The sequence below is a fragment of the Pinus tabuliformis genome, chromosome X (assembly GCF_031772625.1).
Source record: "Pinus tabuliformis cultivar Carrire ecotype Pingquan chromosome X, CPIR1, whole genome shotgun sequence".
Classification (NCBI taxonomy): Eukaryota; Viridiplantae; Streptophyta; class Pinopsida; order Pinales; family Pinaceae; genus Pinus; species Pinus tabuliformis.
This window is the reverse complement of record NC_142308.1, coordinates 607,375,056-607,401,710: the sequence shown is the minus strand read 5'-3', so window position 1 is coordinate 607,401,710 and position 26,655 is coordinate 607,375,056.

The following is a 26,655-nucleotide window of genomic DNA, read 5'->3' as shown; positions in this document are numbered from 1 at the left end:
GATTCAGCTGTTTGTTTCTTTAGAGACTTTAGGTGTTTTTATTGAAATTTTCTTTGTTTGCGTGTGATTAATTAATATTTAATCGTGGCTGAATTACCGGGACAATCTCGTAGACTTAAGGGGAAACCTCCTGAATATGCACCAAGCTAGCGTGAAGGGCTACGAGCTCTTGTATCACCTAGTGACAGTAGAGTTGGATTACTAGAAGTAGGAGAGTCATCTTTAATTGTTCATTCTCATTATCAAATACAAACAACAGACTATATTCAAGACCCAATTTAATTTTCCGAAGTTACTAGTAGTATTTCTCCTTCCAGTGAATTAGCTAAAGAACCTGAAATTTCTGAGCCTGACACTGAACTTGCTGTTTTGGAACCATCTTCAGGATTTGCTACTCTAACTTCTAGTGGTTCTGGTTCACCTAGGGTAAGAAATATCATTACTCAATATCTTCATTCTGGCCTCATTTCTATTGAAGAACTTGTTAGTCCAGACGAAGACGTAATTCTTCCCGAAAACCAACAGACTTTAAATCTTAGGGAGCGTGAACCAATACTCTACAGTCCTTTTAGGAGTGACGCTTGGTATTTGTCATTGACAGATTTTTTAGAAAACTCGGGTCTTAGTTTTTCACCGCCTCAAATTCCTTTTCATCCTACACCAAGAGGTTATTATCCTTCATTGATCATGTTAAGACAATCATCTATGTTTTCTCAATCACCGGAAACATTTCTATATGGCAGTCCTTCTGTTCCTTCGAGGTACCAGTCACTCACTGGTACTTTTTCAAGAGCATCTGCGTTGACCGACTGAACATGAGTTATCAACTGGTAGTAATGGAACTCAAGCGTTGAACGCTAAACAAATCCTTATGATGTCTGGTAGTATTCCAAATCCTCAACCTCAAGGTAGTCAGTTACCACCTGGGGGGCAACCCCAAGGTAGTCAGTTACCGTCTGGGGGGCAACCTCAAGGTAGTCAGTTACCCCGTGGGGGACAACCCCAAGGTAGTCAGTTACCACCTGGGGGGCAACCTCAAGGTAGTCAGTTACTGCCTGGGGGGAAACCTCAAGGTAGTCAGTTACTGCCCGAGGGGCAACCTCAAGGACAATACATACCCGAAGGTCAACCCCAGACTTAGTACATACCTCAAGGTCAACCCCAGTTTCAGTACATACGTCAAGGTCAACCCCAGTTTTAGTACGTGCCTCAAGGTTATCAACCTCAAGGTCAGTACCCAACTCAAGGTTTCCAACCACCTTCTGGTCAATCATTTTTATAAGGAGCTGGAAATGTACCGCTTAATTATCAACCCTACGTTCAACCAGGTTATGGTCCTCCATATGCACAACCTTTTATGGGTCCATACTCTGGAATGAATATGGTGTGGGATCCGTCTTAAACTCAACAGACTATGCAACCTAATGTGCAGTTATCTAATCAACCCAGACAACCTTTGGTTCCTGGTCCAACCCAGTAACTTGTCCAACTTACTGTTCAAACCCCTGCACCTGGTTTAGTTCAGCAACCTGGGCCTAGTACACCTCAGACTTTGCCTCAAACTGCTACTGTAACTTCTGTTCAATCTACCACAACTGTTTCTGGAGTATCTGTAGCTCTGGTTTCTACTATCCCTGCATTAGTGCAAACTCCTCAAGCCTCTATACCACAGTCAGGACCTACGGTTCAGACTTCGGTCCATATACCTGCATACGATTGCCACAAGTCATTCGCAATTCACCTATCAACTGTACCAGGGACATTATCAATTCAGTCCTACTGTACAAAACCCAGTTTATCAATATCAACTGTATCCTAGCTATACTTATCAACAGCCTCAACAACCTCAGTTTGGTCTGGTTAATCCTGGTTTTCCAGGAGGTTATAACATTCCTAATGCAAATCTGATTCCAGGTTATCCTGGATATCCTCCTCCTGGAGCTAGTCTCATTACTCAAGGTTTTCGTGACAATAACTGTCAATTACCATATATTGCAACTTTGGATTTACCTGATTTATCGCGCCTTATGAATGATCCCATTTACTATCTCTCGTATTGGCCACCAATGCCTAATAAGTTGCCCAGTGATATCCCGAAATTCGAGGGTAAGTCAGGCAAGGATCCGTCAAATCACGTTATGACTTATCACCTCTGGTGTGCATCTAATTACATCATTGATGAGTCAATTTGGTTGCGTTTTTTCAACGAAATATTATTGGTCTTACCGTCAAATGGTACATAGAGTTACCACGAGCCTCTTTTTATAATTTCAATCAGTTAGCCACTGCTTTCTTAACTCATTTTTAGTTGCCTGTCAGATACGACAATGGCACGAAACTGTTAACTTCACTAAAAAAATCCACGTCCACATATATTTCTGATCATATTCATGAATGGCGACATAGAAGGCGTTTGGTGAAAGTTTTCATTCCGGATCAAATTTTAGCGGAATGGTTCATTAAATCATTGTTACCTAAAATCACTGAAGATGTAGCTAAGGGAGGAGTTGTCACTGAAGAGCAAGTCATTTCTCAAGCTCAGTACCTTGAACTCATCTATACGCAGTCAGGTACTTTACATGAAAAAATCCCTGATCTTCCAAAACACGGTCAAATAACTGCAACTCCTTCAGGGTCTCATGCTGCTGATGGTATGATTGGTTCAGTTAGTTCTAAAAGTAAGAGGAAATCTTCAAAGAATTCTTCTCCTACAATAACTTTACCTGATTCCTCGAAAGGAGATTCTTCCACTGAAGTTTCTACCGACGTCCATGTCGTAGATTCATCTACAACCAAATCCGGTAGTAAAGAGAAAGGGAAGAAGAAAAACAAACAAAATTCAAAAGATAAAACGGATAAAAATGAGTCTACAGACAAAAAACAGAAACCTCGCTATCCCTGTTTCATTTGTGACGAGGATCATTTTACCAAAGAATGCCCACATCAAGCAGAGGTTTCAGAATTCGTTAAAGGTTCTCAAACGCCTGCTGTCTTGAAGGATCCTTTTCCTACTCAAGATAGTAAAGTGATTGCTTCTTCCTCGAATACCTCAGAAGAATCCATTATGATGATGTCTCATGTCAGGATTGTGACATGATCACAAGATTATAGTAGTAAAAATCCTGTTGATGGTAAAGAAACAGAATCTTCTAATTCAAACACATCAACTACACCTCCTCCTAGTTCTAATCCGCTACAGATCGAGAAACCCAACCCTGACTTAGTAATCTAACCGCCTGCTAAAGGTATATTTCGGAAATCAACTTTCAATCCACATGCGAGAGATACTCAAAATTATAACATTGTTGAAGAATTATCTATTTCCCCTTCAGCAATGTCAGCTTTGGAAGTGCTGCAATCGTGCCCAGAAAAGCGTAAATTACTATTGTCTGCTATAGGAGCTGTTGATATTCAGGATTTGAACCTAATAATATTTGATTTAGAGAATAGTACACCTCGCCTACATCATCAAATGGCTTTCTAGATTCTAGTGTTAGAAAAAAACAAGCCTTGCTTTCAGACTGTAATTGATGAAGGGGCTTCTACGTGTATTATGTCGATCCAATGTTGGAGATCGCTTGGTTCTCCCACACTCAATTAGTCTCCAACAATTCTAAAAGCTTTTGATGGCCGAGGGTTCCATCCTTTTGGTAGTTTGCAGGATTTACCTATAGAGGTCGAAGGAAAAACCGTAAATCTAGATGTGGAAGTGGTCGATGCCCCTTTAGATTACAACCTTCTCCTGGGTCGCAGTTGGTCTTATCCTATGACTGCCATTGTTTCATCGGTCTTTCGGCTTATGAAGTTTCCTCATAATGGAAAGATCATTACAATAGACCAGCTGACTTATTTCTCATCCAACCCAGCCTCTACAGATAGTGTTCAACACATTGGTAAAACGACTATCCCTTACAAAGATGTTGGCATAGGTTTGATTAAAGATTCTGGTTTACTGGGATCTTTTTCCTTCCCTCCTCCTAACGTATCACCTTCTATTGCAAATATTCATATGCTTTCATCGAATAATGTTACTTTTGGTGATCCTTGGATCGTACCTTTCGATTCTGAGGTGGATTCATTTGATGGCATGATGCCTTTGAGTCCCTTTGAAATTGCATATCAGGCTGCACAATCATTTTTTAATTCCTGATCAAGCTCGAGGATAGTTTGTTCTTGTGTCAACCTCGTTAAAAAATGAAACCGGATGTCTCGAGGATAGTTTGTTCTTGTCTCAACCTCATTAAAAAATGAAACCGGGTGTTTCGAGGATAGTTTGATCTTGTCTCAACCTCGTTAAAAAATGAAACAAGGAATCATGGAGCATAGTTCCTTGTCTTGTGTCAAGCTCGTTAAAAAATGAATCAAGGGTTATGAGCATAGTTCCTTGTCTTGTGTCAAGCTCGTTAAAAAATGAAACAAGGGTTATGAGGATAGTTGTTTTCTTGTGTCAACCTCATTAAAAAATGAAACAACTCCCTTTCCAAATCGAGTCTTTGATTAAGATCTCGTAAAATCCAAGTCGAGTCATTTGAAGATCTCGAAAGTGAACTTTCATTCCATCCACCTCATTGAATGCATTGAAGCTTGGGGGGCATGTACCTCGATTTGAGTCATTATGCTGGGGGCATGCGAACTTATAACAAGCATAGTTTTTCATTTCAAGCTTGTGTAAACATGAAACTGAATCCAAGCAGAGTTCTACATGGTTCAAGCTTGTATAAAAATGAACCCATACCCGATTTACATCTCGTGATTGCCGTTTTTATCCGCTAAATTCTGCTAAATGAGCCTTGGTTGTTTCATTCCATCGCGACCATCTCTTTGGTTGATCATATGCTTTCACTTAGTTGTTTTTCCTTTCCTAAGGGACTGTAGTGATGAGGGTTTTATTAGCCAGCCTCTTAACCATTACATGTTTTGAGCAGCTCCACCATTGTCGGAACCAGTTGCTACCATTTATACCACTCATTCCTCTAGGACAAGTTTTCTTTAGGCTCTTTTCTGACTCATAAAATATGAAAAGATTGCCGAGTTTTTCCCTTTTAACTCGTTAAACAGATTAAAAAGGTGGTTCACTTTCATCTCTTTTCTTACCGTATAAACATGAAAAGATCACCGGATTTTTTTCGTTTTAGGTTCGATACTGGTTACGAAACGACATGTCTTCGACCACTTTTTTACTTTTTTGGATCGGAGCCACTAATTATGAAAAGTACTCCTTGATCGTAATGGTCAAGCGGTTCTCTCGAGTATTATTTATACTTTTTCCGGCTCAAGGGACACAAATTTATGAAAAAAGACCCTCCTGGAGTTTTCTTTTCTGTGTTTTATTCAAAGTCTCTAAACATGAAAAAGACTTCGAGTTTTACCTATGTCGGACTCGTTAAACCCTGACGACATTGGACTCGTCACCAAGACGAGACTAGAGTCCTCTTTAAACCCTTTTCAGACTCGTTAAATATGAAAATATTGTCAAGCACTTGTCCTTTCCAGCTTGTTAAAGTATTGGAAATGTCATCCCTCATGTATTATTTTATCCTTTTTTCGGACCCGAGGGATTATTTTATGAAAAATTACCCCAATGGAGTTTTCTTAATTTTTTCTTCTAACTCCCTAAAATTGAAAAACATCGAGTTTTTCCTATACTGGACTCGTTAAAATTTAACAGTAAAGGACTTGTTCAATTTGAAACAGGAACAAACCACTCCTTCTTAGGGTTCGAATTTTAAACTAAGTTGCACTCATCCAAAGGATGAGCTTATAAACAAGAAAATGTTATCCTCCTCAAGCATGTCAAAAATAAAGAGGTACTTGCCAAAAATGGTGGGGGAAAAGAGAGAAAAATGAACCTGTTTGTTACACTTTGTCTTTAGAAAAGCCGTTAACCACTCTTGAACATGACACTTTTTGTTCACCTAGGTTGGGAAATCCTTTGCCTAACAGTTAATCAAACCACATTGAAAGTCTTCAGCCGGTTTCTAGGTATTAGCTTTGGGTCAATTGTCACCAAGCCATCTGCAGTGTCGTTATGTGTTCAAGAGATCAGTTCAAACAAACCATTCATCTGCAAGATATTTGTCATCCATTTTGACCATCCCTGAGTCAGTTCTTGCCAATATATTTCTTCAAAACTTGATCTATGATTTCGTGTTGTGGGCTTGCCTACGACAGATTGCTTTCTATTAACTTCAGCTCATTATCTAGGAAGATGATCTAGAAATCATCAGTACCTTGAAATCTGCATGCCGTAATGGCAATGTTCTCGCCTTCAACGATAGGTTGCATCATTGACCTTCGATCGAATGATTCTATGACATGTTCGACTTCATTTCATTTATTCACATTTCATGGATTGTACTGAGTACTTTGAGAGCCATTGACATTACTGGTGGTTTCTCTCACACTTGGTAACAATTCACATCATTGACTGGTAATCAAGTGGTTTTCTACCATGTTCGACTTCGACACATTCATTCACATGGATAGAATCGTACTAGTTCGGGAAGTGGAAATCAAGACTTTGGATCTAGTTTCTACCATCTAGGTTGCGAGGAATTTTGTTATTCATTATACAGTGGACTATCCATAAACAGATGGCTGTGCCCATACTATGTCTACACATGTCTATACTCTTGATTTATTACAAAATCATTCCTGTATCAAAACAGTTTAGTCAGTTTTCTAGTCAGTTTTGATCTGAGTATGGGAATGCCTACCTCAACGATGATATGTCTACACACATATATATATATATATATATATATATATATATATTTTGCATTGAATGTTTTTATAGGTTCCGACTGGGGTGTCCACAGGATGATCCTTGAAATGATAAAGTACTTCACTCTTCATAAATGATAGACTCTATTTTCATCTATTACAGACTTCGCACTTTAGGGGGTAATCTGTTGCATTAAAAATTGTCACCTTGACATTCTGTTATCTATGTGAGTTCATTACAACTCATACTTTCCCCCTCTACAAGTCTGAAGCATCAGTTCCTCATATCAAGCCTTGAAAGTAAGAGAAAAGCCCTCAAAGTCTTTAAAACTCTGGTTCCACACTTTCCCTTTGTATTACCTGCGGTTTCGCACCTAATGGTCATGTCTCCTGCGCACCTGACTGCTCTGTCTCTGTGTTAAAAGTGTGGATCCCTGTAAAAGTTAAAAAGGCACAAGTATATTCTGAAAAACTCACTTTCGGTCATTTCTAGAAGCTTCTGGAAGGAATCTTGAGGTGGAAAGTTCGCTCTCTTAAGGTTCATGCATCCCATTCCTTAAGGAGCTAACCCCTTGATGTGAGGAGCTTATCCCTTTGAAGGAGGAGTCTGTCCCTTCATAGGTGGACCTGTAACCTCCTCTTCTGCACTATAAAAAGAAGCATTGGGCTGGTTACTGAAGAGGTTAGAAGCTGAATATTTTTGAGGTGAAATGCTATTGGAACTTAGTCTTCTTTAGTTGAGTTTTTATGAGGAGATATTACATACCTCTAAGATCTCATTTGGAAGAGTGCAAGGCTTGTCAAAGTAAAGGAAATTCCTGTTTCGAACCCCAGGAAGAGCTTGTTCAACATCAAGGCTGAAAAGGTTGTAAGGTTCTTCTACTTCAAAGTTAATACAAATAAATTTGTTTTTCTCAATAAGCTGTTGATTCATGGTTTATTTTATGGATTCCTTGATCAACATAATAGACATGATTTATGATATTTTCTATGCAGGTGATATTTAATGTTTTCTTGTTTGTGATTGCAGGTTTTTAAAGATAACTCTTTCAAACGACTGGAGGACAACTACTACGAACAAGCACTGGATCTAAGGTAGGATCTTAACACCTTTATAGTATTTATTTATAAATCGCATATGTCTAGAGAAAGATAGATTTGTTTGTTTGTTTGTTGCTAGACTATCTTCTGATAGTAGGGAGATCAGTATTGTCCACAAGATCGATTTATCCGACCAACAGTCCCCATTTGTATAAAGAAGAAGGCTTCGAGCCTCAGTAGGTTAGCCAGTTCTTAGTATATTTTCGCACTTTTTTCCAGCATTGTGCTCAACTCATTTTTGAGCTCTTTTTGAGAACAATTTATGTGATGTAATTGCTATTTTTGATAATGAAGATGAAACAGGTTTTGAGCCAGCACTGATCTCTTTCATAGGGCTAAAGCTCTTGGGTTAGGGCCCAAACCAAGCTGCCTAGCACCTCCTTTGTGTACTTATATGTTTTTGCTTCCATTCATGAGTTAATTTTTGTTGCATAGATTCATTTTACTTCATTAGATTAGGTTGTTTTTGATGGTTAGTATAGTTGTTTTGTTTCAAGTTGCTTAAGTAAGTTGTTGCAATAACAGAAAAGGATCCAAAAAGGCCAACAACAGGTCTTGATCTCCTTTCTCCCTTCCTGGGACTATGATTTGAGGTCAATGCACTATTGCTGCCACCAAAAACACAGTTTTTGCTCTTCCATGCAACTGCTAGTGTTATAACTCGATTTGGAAAAGCTGATATTGGTTCAGATTCACTTTCTTAGGTCATTTCCAGTTCTTTACCATAGTTCTCTCGCATTCTTTTCTGTTCATAAGGTACTGTTCAGCATTTTTCTTTTTGTAGGTAAGAAATTAGGTCAAACTAGATAAAACTCTGTTTTTAGTTCTTTCTTTGGTAAAGTTTTGATAAGTAAATGTGCAGATCTCTTGCAGGACATCCCAGCTCACCATCCCTCCATAAAAAAGCCAGCACCAACTCACTTCTCATAGATTCCCCAGCTCATTCGCAACATTTCGCCAATCTTCCCTAATTTCTGAGTTTTTTTTCCATAAAGCTGTTTTCTTGCCATTTGAACAAATCCAACCATCTCCTTCATCCCTGATCTTCCTTGAAAAGTTATAGACCCCTCAACACTTTCACCCAGCCTTCATTTCCCCTTTCCCATCATTTTTCCACCTTCAAACCTCCAAAAGTAGCTTTCGGCCTCCTCCTGCAGATCCTCCTGTAGAACCTCCTGTAGATCCCCTACAACGTTTTGTAGAATTTCCTGTGAGTGATTTTTCGAAGTCTGATCGCAATGGAAGTCTTCAGAAGGGTACTAGGGGCTTCTTAGGACCTCTCCACACCTTCCTCACCTTCTGAAAAAGCCAACTCCATCTTCCTTTGCCACCAAACCTCTGCACAGTCACAACCAGATAAATCACAAGCATAATAATTCCACACAAAAACACTCAAAAGTACAAAAAGATGATTTCTTCTCATTTCTTTTCAGAAGTAGCTTGAATAAATGAAATTTACCTTTTCCATAGTCAATGGCACTCATTTCATCAGTTTCCATCTCTGTTCTTGTAAAAGTAGGGTTAGTGGGTAAACTAGGGTTTGCGTTGCATTTCAGTTTTCATTCTCTTTCTGCAATCAGGATAGCCTCTGTAGAGTTAGCTTTCTTCCATCACAGTTAAAAGCTTCTTATGAGAACTCATAGAAGTTGGCTTAAGCTCCTAGTGAACTTGCAGCTGCTGATCAAGTGACAGCCTGCAGTCAGAGCTAGTACTTGTGCATACGACACCATCGCTTCCAAGTTTGTTACGAACTACCGGGTTGATAAAAGTAAAGTAGGAAGCCCTAGGAGTTGCAGCATTATTGCTACAATGCTAGTGCTCACCACTTTTTGGCATCGTTGCTGGGTAAGCGTCAGAGTATTTTGTGATTACTATTTTCTTCTATTTTATACTATAACATTATGCTAAGTAGTTTATTTCAGCAAAAGTAGAGTAGTTGTTTAATTTCCATTCTGCAATTTCAATTCTACAAAAGTAGATTAGGCATTTCCTGCTTTCATTTCAATTCTGCAATTTCCATTTCAGCAAGCGTAGATTAGTCATTTCCTGCTTTCATTTCAATTCTGCATTTTCCATTTCAGCAAGCGTAGATTAGTCATTTCCTGCTTTCATTTAAATTCTGCAATTTCCATTTCAGCAAGAGTAGATTGGGCATTTCCTGCTTTCATTTCAATTATGCAATTTCATTTCAGCAAATTTATTTCAGTAGTTGCAATTTGTCGTTCAATCCATTTCAGTTTTGCAGGTATAAGCAGAGAAAAAAACAAAAATCACCCAAAAGAGATTTCCTTTCATGCCTCGTAGGAATAGAGACAATTCAAGAAAATTCCTACCCAATACCCCCACCACATCACTAAGTCACCCTTCTCTCTTTTTTGGTGGCAGTGATCAAGAAGAACCTATAGGTGAACCTCTAGAGATATATGAAGATCCTATAACAGAAGAAGAGCAAGAAACCATTCCTCCTGAGATCATGGCTGAAGACAGAAATGTTAGAGGAAATGGGGAAAGAATAGAATGTGCCTTTCCTATCCAAGAGACCAATGGGGACATAAAAATGAAAGACATAAGTCCTTCAACCTTACCTCACTTCCATGGATTGACTACCGAAGATCCTGATACCTTCTTGTTTGAATTTGCTGTTCTCTGTCGAACCTATGAATATGCAGAAGATGAGCAGAAGTTGAAACTACTTCCTTCTACCCTCAAGGATGCAGCATTGCGCTGGGTCATGGGGTTACATGGAAATAGTATCACAACTTGGGCTCAAATGCAGCAAGCCTTTAACAACAAATACCAGGATTACTGGAGGTCAATGGATACCAAGGAAGAATTCTTCCGAATGACCATGGGAAGTGACGAATCTTTAGAAGACTATGAAGAGAGGTTTCAACTTAGTTATAAAGGGGCTAGGTGCACACTTGACCCCGACTCTCTGAAGTTGGTCCTGCTCAAAGGAGTCCATGAAGACCTTCTAGATACCCCCCAATTGTTGGCTGGGGGAGACATCTACCAAATACCTTATGATGACATAAAGACTGTGTTTAGAAACCATTCTAGTTCAGCTAGAAAGAGAGGTAGGGGAAGTCAACCTTTAGCCAGTACACCCTCATCCAATTCATCCCTTAGAAACGAACTTGGGAATCCGCTGGAGGATTTCAAGTGTGAGATGAGGCAGACTCTTACCATACAAATGGATACCTTGCATATCAAAAGGAAACGAGAGGAAGCCGAGAGAGCTTTGGCCATCTTTTGTCCCAAGTGCACTAGAAAGCATCCTAGGAACGAATGCCCATTGCACTCTATAGAAGTGTGTTTAGTCTATGAAGAAGACCATCCTACGAATCAGTGCCCTTCCTTGCCTAGAATTAAAGCTGCATATCAGGGGGCCGAAGGAGCCACTGAACCACTCTATTTCATGAACCAAAGGAGGCCACATGGACCCAGACCTTACCAGCAGGGAATGCAAGGGACATCCCAGACCTATTACAACCCCAATCAAGCCACTTCCATGCCTTCTTGGGGTCCCCCTGCTCATCCTTCCTGGTCCACATCCCCTCCTTGGTTGTATCCTCCTCAATACTAGGCTTCGCCAGTTGCTCATTCGTTTCACTCTTATGCTCAGCCACAACCTCAGTGGAATGCACCTCATTAGGGGTGGAGGCCCCAGTACAACTCTCCTCCCACTCTTTTGCCTCCACCACCTACTCAACCTCAACCATTGCCTCCTGCTCCACCAAGACAACCCCAAATACCTACTCAACTGAACCCGAACCCCAATAACAGACAGGCCCAGCAGGTATATAGTGGAGAAACATCATGTCCGACCTATGCTGTGGAAATTCAGGAGATTAATCTACGATCTAGGAAGGTTCTCCCAGATAGAAAACTCCTCCTAAGGAGGATGAGGAAGAAAAACATGAAAGTGAACCAAAAGTCATTCCACCCTTTCCTGAGAGACTAACTGGAACCACACAACTGACCCCAGAAGAAATTGAACTTCTGGGAGAATTGAAACAGTTATGTGTAAAGATACCACTTCTCCAAGCCATAAAGGATGTGCTTATATACAACAAGATGATCAAGGAGAAGTGTTTCAGGCACCTAGGCAAGCGCAAGAGAGATGCTCCAACTATCAATGTCATAGGACAACTGTCCGACCTGATGTTGGGGCAGGTAATCTGTCTGAAATATCTAGACCCTGGGAGTCCTGTAGTCGATGTCCACATCAATGGCACCGTAATCCCCCATACCCTGATTGATCTAGGGGCTGCCATTAATGTGATGACCAGGGACACTATGTTCAAGCTCAACCTTCAGGGTTCCTTGAGAAAGACCACAACAATACTGCAGTTAGCAGATTGCTCCACCATGACCCCTGAGGGGATTGTGGAAGATGTAATGGTCTCTATTGATTCTTGGGAGTACCCCACTGATTTCCTGGTTCTCCAGACAAAGGCAAAGCTCACTAGGTATCCTCTCATCGTGGGAAGACCTTGGTTGGCTACTGTAGATGCCTCCATCAGTTGTTGAGCTTGGAACATGACAATTAAGAACGGGCATATGTCCAAACAGCTAGTCCTATATCCTCCTGCCCAACCTCTGTTAGAACTTTATTTACCTCTCTGGTTGGAGGAGGAAGATGAGGATAAAGCCTATTGTTGAGCCTCAATCCTGCATCTTCCTATACACCCTCTCAGCCTTCTTTTTTCCCACTTACTTCATCCATCAAGCTGTTAAATCATTGCATTATAGTCTAAAAAGAGCTTCTGACATGGTTTTCTAACTATGCTTATGACTGTTGTTTGGTTTAGATTTTTGTTCAGGCAGCTGCGGAAACTTGTCAGTTTCCGCAGCTAGCATAGGTTTCCGCAGCCAACACAGGATTCCGCAGCTATTTTGTTAAAAGCTATGCTACATGTGTCCTATGAAGAAATGAGCCACATGGGCAAGCTACAGGTGACGGGTACATGGAACGTGTCCCTTCAAATCTGCCAAATCATCCATAGAAGGTCACGGTCAACGAGGGTCAAAGGCAAAGCCAACCAAGGTATTTAGCAGTGGCACGTCTCTGTTTGGAGCACGTGAGAGTTTACGTGGCCCAGTCCTCATCCCACGGAGACATCGGCACACCTGGAGATCATCCCCGTAACCTGAATCCAACAGCTACCACTACGAAGATTTAATAGACATGATGACAGTTACTCTAGATCTCGGCTGAGGAGATCTACGTGTCTTTGGCAACGCAGTTAATAGCATAGGATTCAGTTAGTCAGTTCATCGCTTTTTCATTATAAATAACGCGTTGATGAACGCTGTAAAGGAGCTTTTTGGAATGTAATTTTTGAACTGTTTTCTATTGTCACCCCACTGTACTCTGTTTTATATGTTGCTGCTGTTTTAATACATGAGAAGACTACTTTCTTGAGCTCGTTCTTGTGACTATTCGTTGACTGGCTGAGGTGGCAGAGGGCCCCTGTGCACTAAAGCCCTGTATAGTTGTCATTTGATTTTATTATGTTTCTGTTTTTATAATTACTAGCTTGTATATAACATGTCGTTTTGATGTTTTTAATTCACTGCTGTTTATATTTTCACTTTTGTTTTCTTATAGCTATCAGATGATCAACGTTTTTCTGTAGGTTTTCTTAGGCAGCCCGGGAAATTTTTCATCTTTTTGATAACTATTGACATATGAGATCATCTTGTCCTTCCTGCTAATTTCCATTTTCTGAAGTTTAATTCCAGCACTGTCCTTTTTCAAGTTGTGATTTGCTTATTTCTTTTTCTACTACTTAGACATCATACTACTCATTTGTTTATGGTTTCTTTCTATAGTCAAGTGACTCTATTAGTAAGGAATCAGAATATTACTTATTGTAGTGTGATTTAGTTATCATATTGCTTAAACTTGTTCATGATTGCTTCCAACAAGGTAGATTGAGCTGACGGGTAAAGGATCTGTAGAGTTGAAGTAGTGTGATTAGTTTCTTTTATGCAGTTTAATTTCTTGCCACCTAGTTATCATATTGCTTAGACTTATTCATGATTGCTTCCCATAAGGTAGATTGAGCTGAAGGGTAAAGGATCTGAAGAGCTGAAGTAGTGTGATTAGTTTCTTTTATGCAATTTAATTTCTTGCCATTTAGATATCATATTACTTGACTTGTTCATGATTGCTTCCCACAAGGTAGATTGAGCTGAAGGGTAAAGGATCTGAAGAGTTGAAGTAGTGTGAATTAGTTGCTTTGCTTTTAATTTGAGTTGCTTTAAGTTCAGTTTTTACTTTCTTTTCATTCAGCAGTAAGGATACTGGGCCATTGTCATTAGTTCACTGTTTGATACATTTACTTCCTCTTAAGAATTGATTTCATTACAGTTGTTTAAAAGCTTTCTCTTTGATCACTTTTAAGTTTGGGGAAATCACTGTAGAAATCACCATCACCATCCACACTTAACTTTCATTTTCGCCATCACACATTAGGAAAAGATAAATCCAAAAACAAACTAGAAAACTCAAAAATGACAAAAGACTAAGGAAATGGTTATCTAGTACATATAGTACACTTCACTTCGTCAGTTTACGAATCCCGGATTGACATTTTAAATAGCAATTTAGAATACACTAAATTGACCAAACACCTATTCTACACCATTGTGTATAGTAGAGGCTACCATGGGGGGCCCACAAACCGAGGATGATATTATTGAAAACTTGATTCAAAATCCACCCCCCAGTGTGTTGCCATTAGAAGAGTTGGAGGAAGAAACCCAAGCCAATCCTTTAGTTGATCTCTGTGTGGCTGATCCGACCTTTCTCCGAGTTAAGAATGTGGAATTCAGCCCAGAAAGAACCTTGAAGATCAACTCATCCCTATCCATCTCTTAGGAGACAGAACTGTGTAGCTTATTGAAAAACCACTTGGATGCTTTTGCTTGGAGCTATAAGGAGATGAAGGGAGTCCACCCTTCAGTCTGTACTCATCACATTTACATTAAATAAGATTGTAAACCAGTCAGGCAACGTCAAAGGAGGATAAATCTAGCCCTTAAGGACATTGTCAAAGAAGAACTACAAAAGTTGCTGGATGCATGATTCATCTACCCCATTTCTGACAGTGAATGGGTCTCTCCTTTAGTGCTAGTGCCAAAGAAAAATGGGAAGTGGAGAATCTGTGTAGATTATCAGGAACTAAACAAGGCCACCAAGAAGGACCATTTCCCTTTACCTTTCATAGATCAAGTGTTAGATGACCTGGCAGGGAAGAATTTCTTCTCCTTCCTAGATGGGTTTAGCGGGTACAATCAGATCCAAATCAGACCGAAAGACCAAGATAAGAACTTTCACTTGTCCTTGGGGTACTTTTACATATCGGGTACTTTCTTTTGGGTTGTGCAATGCTCTTGCCACTTTCCAGAGAGCAGTACTGAGCGTATTTGCTAAACTGGTTCATGACTCAGTGGAAATCTATATGGATGACTTTACCCCTTATGGTTCTAACTTCCAGGAAGCTTTGACTAACCTGGGAAAAGTTTTAGCCAAGTGCATCGAAATGAACCTATCCCTCAGTCTTGAAAAATGCGAATTCCTAATGACTGAAGGGACCGTGCTAGGTCATACAATTTCTCAGCAAGGATTACAGGTGGATCCCAATAAAATTGCAATCATCCAAAGGGTCCCACCTCCTCAAAAGGTAAGAGATGTTCGGAGTTTCCTAGGCTTAGCAGGGTATTATAGAAGATTCATTAAGGATTTTAGTAAGCTAGCCTCTCCATTGTTTGGTATTTTGGGAAAAGATGCTGAGTTCATATGGACTGACAACTGTCAAGAGGCTTTGGATACCTTGAAAGGTAAACTAGTAACTACCCCAAGTTTGAGAGGTCAAAACTAGGCCCTACCTTTCCACATTCACACAGATGCTTCGAACAAAGCAATAGGAGCAGCTTTAGGGAAAGTTGATGAGAAGCTGCCTTATGCCATATATTTTGTCAGTAAGAACTTGTCCAAGGAAAAATTAAACTACACTATAACCGAAAAGGAGCTCCTAGCTGTAGTCCATTCCCGAAATAAGTTCAGACATTACATCACTGGCTATCAAACATTCGTACACACCGATCATGTTGCAATTAGGTATTTGATGAATAAACCAGATGTAAATGCTCGTATTATTAAGTGGCTACTTTTATTGCAGCAATTTGATTTAACCATTGTTGATAAGCTGTGTAAGGAAAATGGTGTTGCTAATTTTCTGTCTAGACTAGATCTGCCTACAGGTGAAGAAGGAATGGTGGATGATCAAATGCCAGATGGAAACCTATTTTCTATCTCGGTACTCTCTCCATGGTTTGCTGATATAGCAAATTACTTGGTTTCAGCACCGTTTTTGCCACACCTATCCTCAAAAGAGAAAAGCAAGATCGTGAGGAAAAGTGCCCCATTCACTTGGATTGGGGGCAATCTTTTTAAACTTGGCCCAGATCAGATTTTGAGGTGATGTGTTAGGGAGTAGGAAGTTTTTGACATTATCCTAACCTATCATGATGGGCCTTGTGGGGGCCATTTTGCAGCAAAGAGGACTGCCTTCAAAATTTTGCAAGCAGGTTACTATTGGCCCACTATTTATCAAGATGTCAGAAGATATATTAGCCAATGTGACCGATGTCAAAGGATGGGGAACCTACTCCAAGGGATGAGATGCCTCTGCAACCTCAAGCGACTTTCGAGCCATTTGAGAAGAGGGGCATGGACTTTGTGGGTCCTATCAACCCTCCTTCAAAACAGAAATCTTACATCATTGTGTGTATTGATTATCTGACAAAATGGGCAAAAACAAAGGCGATCAATGCAACAATAGAAGAAAAAGTAGCTGACTTTTTGAGGGAAAATATCTTCTACAAGTTTGGCTATCCAAGAGAATTAGTCACAGATCAAGGGAGTCAATTTACCTCCAATCTGATTAAAGACCTACTCACACATCACAAGATTAAGCATAGAACTTCCACCCCTTATCATCCACAAGCAAATGGACAGGTGGAAGTCACTAACAGAGCTTTGGAAGGGATTTTGACTAAGGCAGTGAGCAGCAGTAGAAAAGATTGGGCAAATCGATTGGTTGAGGCCACCTGGGCCTATAACACCACCTGGAAAACCACCATAGGGTTCACACCCTATGAGCTGGTCTATGGGAAGAAGGCTCTGCTGTCAATAGAATTTGAATATAACACATTAAGGATGGCAGCTCAGCTGGACCTAGATATCATCTATGCATAAAAGGAAAGGTTACTTCAGCTAAATGGATTGGATGAGTAGAGATTACAAGCCCTTCTCCACTCAGAGGTAGTCCAACTTCAAAGAAAAATATGGCATGATAGACACCTCAAAGAAAAACAATTCCAAGAAGGAGATTGGGCGCTGCTGTATGATTCAAAATATAAAGATTTCAAGGGCAAACTGAGGACAAGATGGCTGGGACCATACACAGTAGAAAAACACAATGACAATGGTTCAGTCCTGATCTGGACCATCGATGAAGAAGCCATCCCCATGCTCGTCAATGAACATAGGTTGAAGATCTACAAGAAGCCCCTTTCCAAGCAGTTGAGAATCTGAGTAAAACAGTGTTGGTAGTTGAGCAGGTCTCTGCCTCCACTCCACCCACACCTTAAAAAAAAAAAGAAAAAGTCCTTGGGTGAAAACCTCTTGGAGGCGCCCAGGGAAGGCAGTGAGGGTGAAAACCTCCTGGAGGTGCCCCAACTGTCTCATAAAAAAAGAAAAAAAGAAAAAAGAAAAAGAAAAGGATGAAAAGAAAAAAATAGAAAAAACTAACTTCTTTTGAATGCATTGCAGATTGCAGGAGGGTCACACAAGAAAAAAGGACATGGCCAGGCTGCATACACCCTTGATAGCTCATTCCTCCATCACCATTTTCTTTTCCCAGGCCTTGGTCTCACTTGTTCTGAAAATTTTGCATCCTACAGGAAACTCTGTGCATTCTACAGGAGGCTCTTGTAGAAACCACAGAGAGCTCAAAATCAAGTTCAAAGAAGAATCTGAGGGCTAGAAATTTTTCCAGAAGGCCTGTGGACCTCCCTGCCACCATTCATCCTCCTAATTCTCCATTCCATCCTTGCACACCTACATTTCCACTCGCTTATTTCTTCCCTGCACAGAAAACACATAAATTCTGTTTCTTTTGTTTAAGAAAAAAATGATGAATAAAACAACATCATTCTTCACTTGTTTCTTACCTGATGCACTCCAGCTATTATTCCTTTCCTTCAAAACCTTCTTCAGCTGTCTCTTCAGTCCCTGCTCAAGCATCAACCAGAAATTTTAGAGGGAGAAGCAGCTACAGGAAATCCTGCAGGATTCCTGTGAAATCTAATCCCTTTAAAAAACAAGCTCGAGAGGTAGGGTCACTTCAGCCAAGATGTATGCAACGTGCAAGGAGCGGTTCCTCATCGAAAATCACCTGCATAAGGTAGCGAAGCCACCAGTTCAGAGACCAAAAGCACCGATAGCAGCAGCAATAAAAAAAACAAAGTGCCAAAGTCCGAGCATGCAGAGCACGGTAGCGACTAACAGGTAAGTGGCTAAACCCGTTCCTCTGTTGCATGAATATTATTTAGGAACTGCATGAACCATTGAGATGGTCACAATTAAATGAAATCGGTGGCCAGCTAACTGGCCACCCTCGTTCAGTTCAAACCACCCTCATTGAGTTCAAACAAGCTTCATCTAATTCAAACAACAGTTCAGAAGGTGCAATTAGTACGTGTGGTCCGTCAAATCAGGAAGAAAAACTCAGAACTGGTAGTGGTGGCGGCGTATAATGGGAATGATGGAAGTGATGGTGGGTAGACAACATCAAATACCATAATGGCACTAGAGTAGGGGCCAACGGTCCAGATGGGGATAACGTACCCTTCCTGCCACCTCACCTCGTCATCACAGATCACGCCATATGCTTACGTACGTTGCAGTAGAAGCCTCCACCACCTTTTTTTTCATTTGCATCGATGAGTTATGGACTGCAGCAACTCACCTACCTCCTTCAGAACATCGAAACAGTCGCTCTCTGCCAGTTTTCAAAACCCTCCTGCTTATCGGGCTCTATAGGAGCATTATTGCATTCTACAGGAGCGGAAACATAGTCTACAGGAGCCTTTCTATAGGAAGGCCAGAGAGCAGCTCTGCAGAGGGAAAATTCAAAATTTTTTCCAAATTCGAGCTCGGAAAAAGGTAGGCTTAGAAACCCACTCTGCATGTGATATATCTACAAAAGGTGGTGGGATTTGAAGCAAAGTACTAGGTTGAAAAAGGAAGGGAAAGTGGAAACAAAAGTCTACCTGTGTTTTTTGAATTATATATAGTGTCTCCATTTTACTCTCTGCACTAAAAGTCTGTCTTTTTCTTCCTCGTATTCTCCTATAAAAAATGGATGTAACCATGGAAAATCAAGCTTGTGAAAAAACGAATTTGCATTGGAAAGTCTGTTTACTCAGTGAGAAAGAAAAAGAACTGTTTTATATACTCTCTGTTCTATCAAAATATTGATTTCCTCCAAAATCCTGAGAAGTAAATTCAGGTTGAGAACAGGGTTTGAAGGGAGGGAAAATTGCAAATTGCTGTTGTGAAAAAGGAAGAACAAAAAAAAATTCCCTCTCTGGTTCCACAAAGACAAACCTCAGCTATTCCTATGTTTTCGGTCTTAAAAATTTGCTACATTCCTCCTCACTTGAGAATTTCCAACAGTCACTAAACATCATGACAGGGGGTTTTATGAGAAAAGAGCCTCTGAATTCCACCAAATTGCATGAACACCCAGAAGTGGTAGCCCTCTTTACCCGGGCAAATTGGGTGCCTTTCTTTGAAAGAATTCATGGGTATGATGAGGAAGTCATCGAGGAATTTTTAATGTCTTTAAGACCCCATTCAAAAACCCATGCTACAGTTAGTTTCAGGGGTCTAACCATAGAGCTTACACCAAAATTTATCAGCAGAATCACAGGTCTTCCACTTGGGCTCCCTTGGAGCAAAGAAGAAAAACCACTAGGACAGGTTGCTAAAAAGACATTTTTCCAGCCTGATGAACATCCTGTAGAGGATAAGAATGGGATCAAAAGGACAATTATACCTCATCCATGGGGTGAGGTCAGCTACCAGATCATGAAATATATCTCCTATGAAGGAAGATACAATATAGTCTATGGTTATCATTTTAGATTATTGCATGAACTAAGATATGGAATGGACCTATTTGCATCTAGAAAACTCAGTCTGCCATATTTTCTCCTCCAGTCTTTGATAAAGTGTGGCACCAAATTGAATGTAGGGGTTCCAGACCAACTGGCCCACCATGGGCTCATTAAATTGCTGGTAGAGGATGCCCTCCACACATACACCATCCCTATAGCTTGGGAAATTTTCAAGAACATGACTAGAGAAGATGACATAAAAACTCTCACTGATGACCTTAGCCCATTTGGCAGTGAAGAGGAGGAGAAGAAGGAGGAACTTGAAAAGGAAATCCATGAGGAAGCACAAAATATTCAATTAGAAGAAGAAAAAGAGGAAAAACAGAGAGAAGAGGAGAAACATGACATAACCACAGTTGAACCTACAATAGAGAAGAAAACAACATCAAAAGCAGAGAAGAGGAAGAGGACAAAAGATGAGAAGAAGAAGCCCAAGATAACTCAGAAAAAGACTACCACAGGAAGGGCAGAAACTCAACAAGAAAAGGAGAAAACTCCACCAGAAACAACAGACACAGGCAAAACTGTAGAGGATGAAGAAGAAAAACAACAAGAAGAAGTGTCCCCTGAGACACTAGCAAGGGAAGAAGCAGTTGTTCTTGCTGCACTTAGCACTCTAGCTAAGAAAAAAGAGAAAAGAAAAAGACAGACATCTATGTATTTCAAAGCTCGGAGGAGCACCAGAATTAAGGTGGGCAAGCCCCAACCACCTTTGAAAGAACCTATTATCATTGAGGATGCACCTACTGTGACAAAGGAGGAATCTCCCTCCAAAATCTCCATCACCTACGAGAGAGGGAGTCCTAAGACCTCCACCTGGAAGGAAAGGATCAAATTAATGGACTCTAAAGCAGTCCTACAGGAGGCACAAACCTCTCTACAGGAGACATTGACTAAGCTCAAAGAGACTGAGAAACTGAAAAGGAAGGTAGAAGAACAGTCCCAAGAGGAAGGTAAGGCAAAAGAAATACCAAAGCCTAGACCTCAGCCTAACTTAGGCTCCTATTACAATCTTCTGGAGGGTGGGAAGATCATCCCACAAAAATTTGCAGTGCCGCTTTTCTTCGAACTGGAAAAGGAAAGAGTCCAGACCCACACCTGGATGTAGATTGCAAAATCCAAAGGGGTCGAAGACATAGGACACATGGAAAACAAGTTGAGAGAGATGAGCAGATAATTAAGCATGGTAAGGCATACCGAGAGCATCAGAAGAGCTCAATTGCAGGAAGAAAATGAATTATTGAAAAAGCAGCTACAAGAAAGGGAATCTCAAGGAGGAAATGAGCTGCCAACTCTGAAAGGACAACAATAGAAAGAGGGATCCTAGGTAGATAGTGAAGCAGCAAAGAAACAACAACAAGAAGGAGAACCACAGACAGATAGTGAGACACTGATGAAACAACAGCAAGAAAAAGAATCCTAGGCAGCAACTGAAGTGCTGATTTTGAAAAGGCAGCTACAGGAAAAGGAAGCCCAGTTAGCCTGCATGGCTAGCTAGGCAATGGAGGCATTGCAGTGCAGGAAGCCAGCCAAATCATACACACTGTACCTCAAAGACCAGTGGCTCCAATTTCAGATTAAGGCACTGGCCCAGAGGGGCACAATACCATTTCAAGATTATGGCCAATTTATGCATTTATGCGATCATAGTTCAGTCGAGGATAAAGCGAAGCTAGTATAATTTTACCTACACAACATGGCACTTCTTGACATGAATTTATGGGATCCAAATGCTGCATTGGGGGACTTATAACTAATGGCTATGGCTTCTTGGATGAGACATGAAGAAAAGAGAGCAGTGGAAATTCAGAAAATAATGACAAGAGCTAAGTGAGCCCTTGATGATAAGGGCAAAACCAGCAGAACTTGGCTCTCATCTATGCCCACCAACACTTTGCAGCCAATCCTCAAGTTCTCCCTGATTATGTTGACAAGCAAGCACAGGCTATTGCTCATTTCAAATATATGGAGAGATTGTTTGGTAATGACTGCCTTCATGCCTGCATGAGAAGGTGGAATACATTGCCACATAGCCTAAGGATCAGGGAGTATCACTCCCCAAACAGAATGAGAGAAGCCATGAGGAGAGTGTCCCTATATAAGCACTCAATGAAAAACTTGAAAGCCAATTGGATTAGTCTTAAATTCAGTCCTCCACTGCTGTTAGGACTATTGGAAGGAGTTAAGGAGGAGGAAGAAAAGAAACAATGGGAAGAAGTGAATAAGAAAGCAGGTTTCCATGATAGAGAGGAAGACATCACATCAGAGGCTTGGGATGTTAGGGAATCTGTCAGAGCCATTAAAGATGAAGATTAGTTGCTCAGAGGATGAGCAACCCATTCAGCAGGGGGTGATGATGAGCCCCAAAAATGGGTAACTATATGGGCTCATTCTACCTCTTATTTTGATTTAATCCACCATTCTCATTAGTTGTTGCATGTTTTTGAATATATTTATGTTAATAGAGTGAATTGGGTTAGTCACTTTTCCATGTAGTCTAATAAGTGTTTTATGCGCATTTTTGGGACAATTTTGGACAAAGACAAGGAATTTATGAGCAAATGCTAGCCAAACTTAAGGAAAATAGGGAAGAGGGCTTGTAGGGGGGGTGTCTCCTTCATTAATGACCCCTTTCCTCGAATCCTCCATCAACAGCTCGGAGCACAAAGGTCCACATTGATGATTCTAAGGGGCAGCCGAGCAAGTCAAGTAGGACTGCTGTTATCTTCAGTTCTAGGAAGCCGAATTCCTTGATTTTAGGAGGACTGTTGGGAGTCCCCATTTTTATAAATAAGAAGGCTTCGAGCCTCAGTACGTTAGCCAGTTCTTAGTATATTTTCACACTTTTTTGCAGCATTGTGCTCAGCTCATTTTCGAGCTCTTTTTGAGAACAGTTTATGTGATGTAACTGCTATTTTTGATAATGAAGTTGAAACAGGTTTTGTGCCCGCATTGATCTCTTTCAGAGGGCTAAAGCTCTTGGGTTAGGGCCCAAACCAAGCTGCCTAGCACCTCCTTTGTGTACTTATATGTTTTTGCTTCCATTCATGAGTTAATTTCTATTGCATAGATTCATTTTACTTCATTAGATTAGGTTGCTTTAGATGGTTAGTATAGTTATTTTGTTTCAAGTTGCTTAAGTAAGTTGTTGCAGTAAAAGAAAAGGATCCAAAAAGGCTAATGACAGGTCTTGATCTCCTTTCTCCCTTCTTGGGACTATGATTTGAGGTCAAGGCACTACTGCTACCACCAAAAGCACAGTTTTTGCTCTTCCATGCAACTGCTAGTGTGATAACTCGATTTGGAAAAGTTGATATTGGTTCAGATTCAATTTCTTAGGTCATTTCCAGTTCTTTTACCATAGTTCTCTCACATGCTTTTCTGTTCATAAGGTACTGTTCAACATTTTTCTGTTTGTAGGTCAGAAATTAGGTCAAGCTAGATAAAACTTTGTTTTTAGTTCTTTCTTTGGTCAAGTTTTGATAAGTAAATGTGTAGATCTCTTGCAGGACATCCCAACTCACCATCCCTTCATAAAAAAGCCAACACCAGCTCACTTTTCATAGATTCCCCAACTCATTCTCAAGATTTCTCCAATCTGCCCTAATTTCTGAGGTTTTTTTCCATAAAGCTGCTTTCTTGCCATTTGAAAAAATCCAACCATCTCCTTCGTCCCTGATCTTCCTTGACACGTTCTAGACCCATAAACACCTTCATCCAGCCTTCATTTCCCATTTCCCATCATTTTTCCACCTTCAAACCTCCAAAAACAGCTTTCAGCCTCCTCCTGTAGATCCTCATGTAGAACCTCCTGTAGATCCCCTGCAACCTCCTGTAGAATTTCCTGTGAGTGATTTTTTGAAGTTTGATCCCAATGGAAGTATTCAGAAGGGTACTAGGGGCTTCTTAGGACCTCTCCACACCTTCCTCACCTTTTGAAAAAGCCAACTCCATCTTCCTTTGCCACCAAACCTCTGCATAGTCATAACCAGATAAATCATAAGCATAATAATTCCACACAAAAACACTCAAAAGTAAAAAAAGATGATTTCTTCTCATTTATTTTCAGAAGTAGCTTGAATAAATGCAATTTACCTTTTTCTGTAGTCAATGGCACTCATTTCATCAGTTTCCATCTCTTTTCTTGCAAAAGTAGGGTTAGTGGGTAAACTAGGGTTTGCTAGGGTTTGCGTTGCATTTCAGTTTTCATTCTCTCTGCAATTAGGATAGCCTCTGTAGAGTTAGCTTTCTTCCATCACAGTTAAAAGATTCTTCTGAGAACTCATAGAAGTTGGTTTAAAATCCTAGCGAACTTGTGCCAACTGATCAAGTGACAACCTGCAGTAAGAGATAGTAATTGTGCATACAACAATATCGCTTCCAAGTTTGTTACGAACTACCGGGTTGATAAAAGTAAAGTAGGAATCCCCAGGAGTTGCAACATTATTGCTGCAATACTTGTGCTCACCAGTATACCTTGCTACAATGGGAAATATACAGAATCAATTCTTGTGGTGAAAGGAATTGGTAATCAATGCAAAGATAGCGATCAAGAAATTCAATGGGTAAAGTTTTTATCTACGTGTTATCTCTTAGAGAAAACCCTGGCTACGGGAAAAACTCTAAGGTAACCTTGAACCTCTTTGAGGTTGAAAGATGGCCATTCAACTCGGAGAGGGATCTCTCCCTAAACTCAACTACTCAAGGTCACTGTAGTAGAAGGTTAGAAATTAAGTTCTATGGCTAGATTTATCTAAAAATGACTGAAATTTGGTTGCGCTATGTGAAAGTTCCACCATTAGGCATGGAGTATAACCTAAAACATGTTTTATACAAACACAGTTTTGATGAGCGAAACACAAAAGTGGGGTAACAATAATTCCTTTGACACTTAAGTAATTTAGAGGAAGATGAAGGAAATTAGTGTAAGGGTTAAGTGAACAAAAAATATTAATGCCTGAGAAATAAAGGAACAAGAGCATAAAATATGAATCCGAATCTCATACACTTAGTTTTTCAGACATGAGGAAATATAAAACAAAGCAAAAGACAAACAGGGAATTACATCACAATAATTTATATAAATGCTCATGAAGGTTGTTTTCATTAAGACCTACTAAAAAATACACAAGGATGCTATATCTCAAAGAAACGCCAACCCTTTCTTCTTCTACAATCTTTTCCTATATAGATAATACAATCACTGAAACAAGATTGTAGCTCAAAATTGATTACAGTAATCCAACAATAGAGGTATAAATCTCTTAGCTACATGCATTTAAAAATATATTTTAAACATATCAAAAATCAAAACAACTTGTTGAAAATTATGTTGAAAATGGGGTTGAGAAAATGTATCATTGTTATGCTTGAGACTTTCTAACAAGAAATAACATGTATTCATTCTTACTTGTCCTGTTAGATGAGCTAAGAAATGGAAATGGTATAAATTTACACGGTTAAAACACCCTTCACATGTGAAATGTGACTAGGTAACACGTAACAACCCATGCCATTTGTCTTGCAGCCATGCCCTCTAAACCCCTGTCTTCTAGTTTCTATATTTGAACTCGCCTTTTAGGAAAAATGGGAGATCAATCCTAGCTAGAACATTTGAAAACTTTTTCTCCATCTGTAGGCAGAGCTATAACCTCTGAAATTAGTTCCTTTGTGACCATGAATGAAATACCTCCTACCTCCACACGCTAACTGTCAAACCCCTGGGCGAATTCTCGAGCCACAATGTCATGGTAATTAGTGCATCGTTGGAAAAATCCCTGCCACCCAACCCGCTGGAATTGCTTTTGACTATCTGGATAAGTCTCCAGGAGGTTGGGACCTTTCAATTCATTTTTGTTAAGCTTCTCGCTTTTCCCCATTATCTTTACAACTTGGAGATTACACAGATGAGATACCGGGATTTGATCCTGTATCTACGTCGAGTAGTGTTGAACTGAACAAATTTCCAGTAATAACAATTAACAAAACTTACAAATTAAATGATGAAAATAGTATACAGGAAAAAATAGTGATGTTTCAGGAAAAATAACTGATTGAAATGTGAAATAATGTTTTAACCCTTCGATAATTACAAAACCAAATCATACTTCATTGATGACGAAAAACCTTCTTTTCAACACCTACCTTTCAGCTTCAGATTTATCATGGCATGACCAGGTAATGATTTTTTTTTGCTGATGTGGAATGTGTCTGCGCATTTCAAAAATCATAATTCAAATTTTAATTTTGGCGCTGATACTCCCGTTATCAACCAATACCCGATAACGCTGAAACTTTCGTTGTCCGTGTATTCCTCTAATAAATTATGAACTCAAAAAACGCTGATAGTCCCATTATCAACATTTTTCCTGTTTATTACAGATATTTCGTTGACACTATAATTGTTAGCATTTAAAAAACTTCAAACCTAACTAAATGTGATAACACTATGGAATCTCAAGATGGAAGATCTATTTCTAGAAAAAGATTTGTGGATCGTAGTCAATCTAGGTACTAATACAACGATGGTGTCGACATAATATTGGACCAAGTTGGATCGAAAGGCAAAGAGAA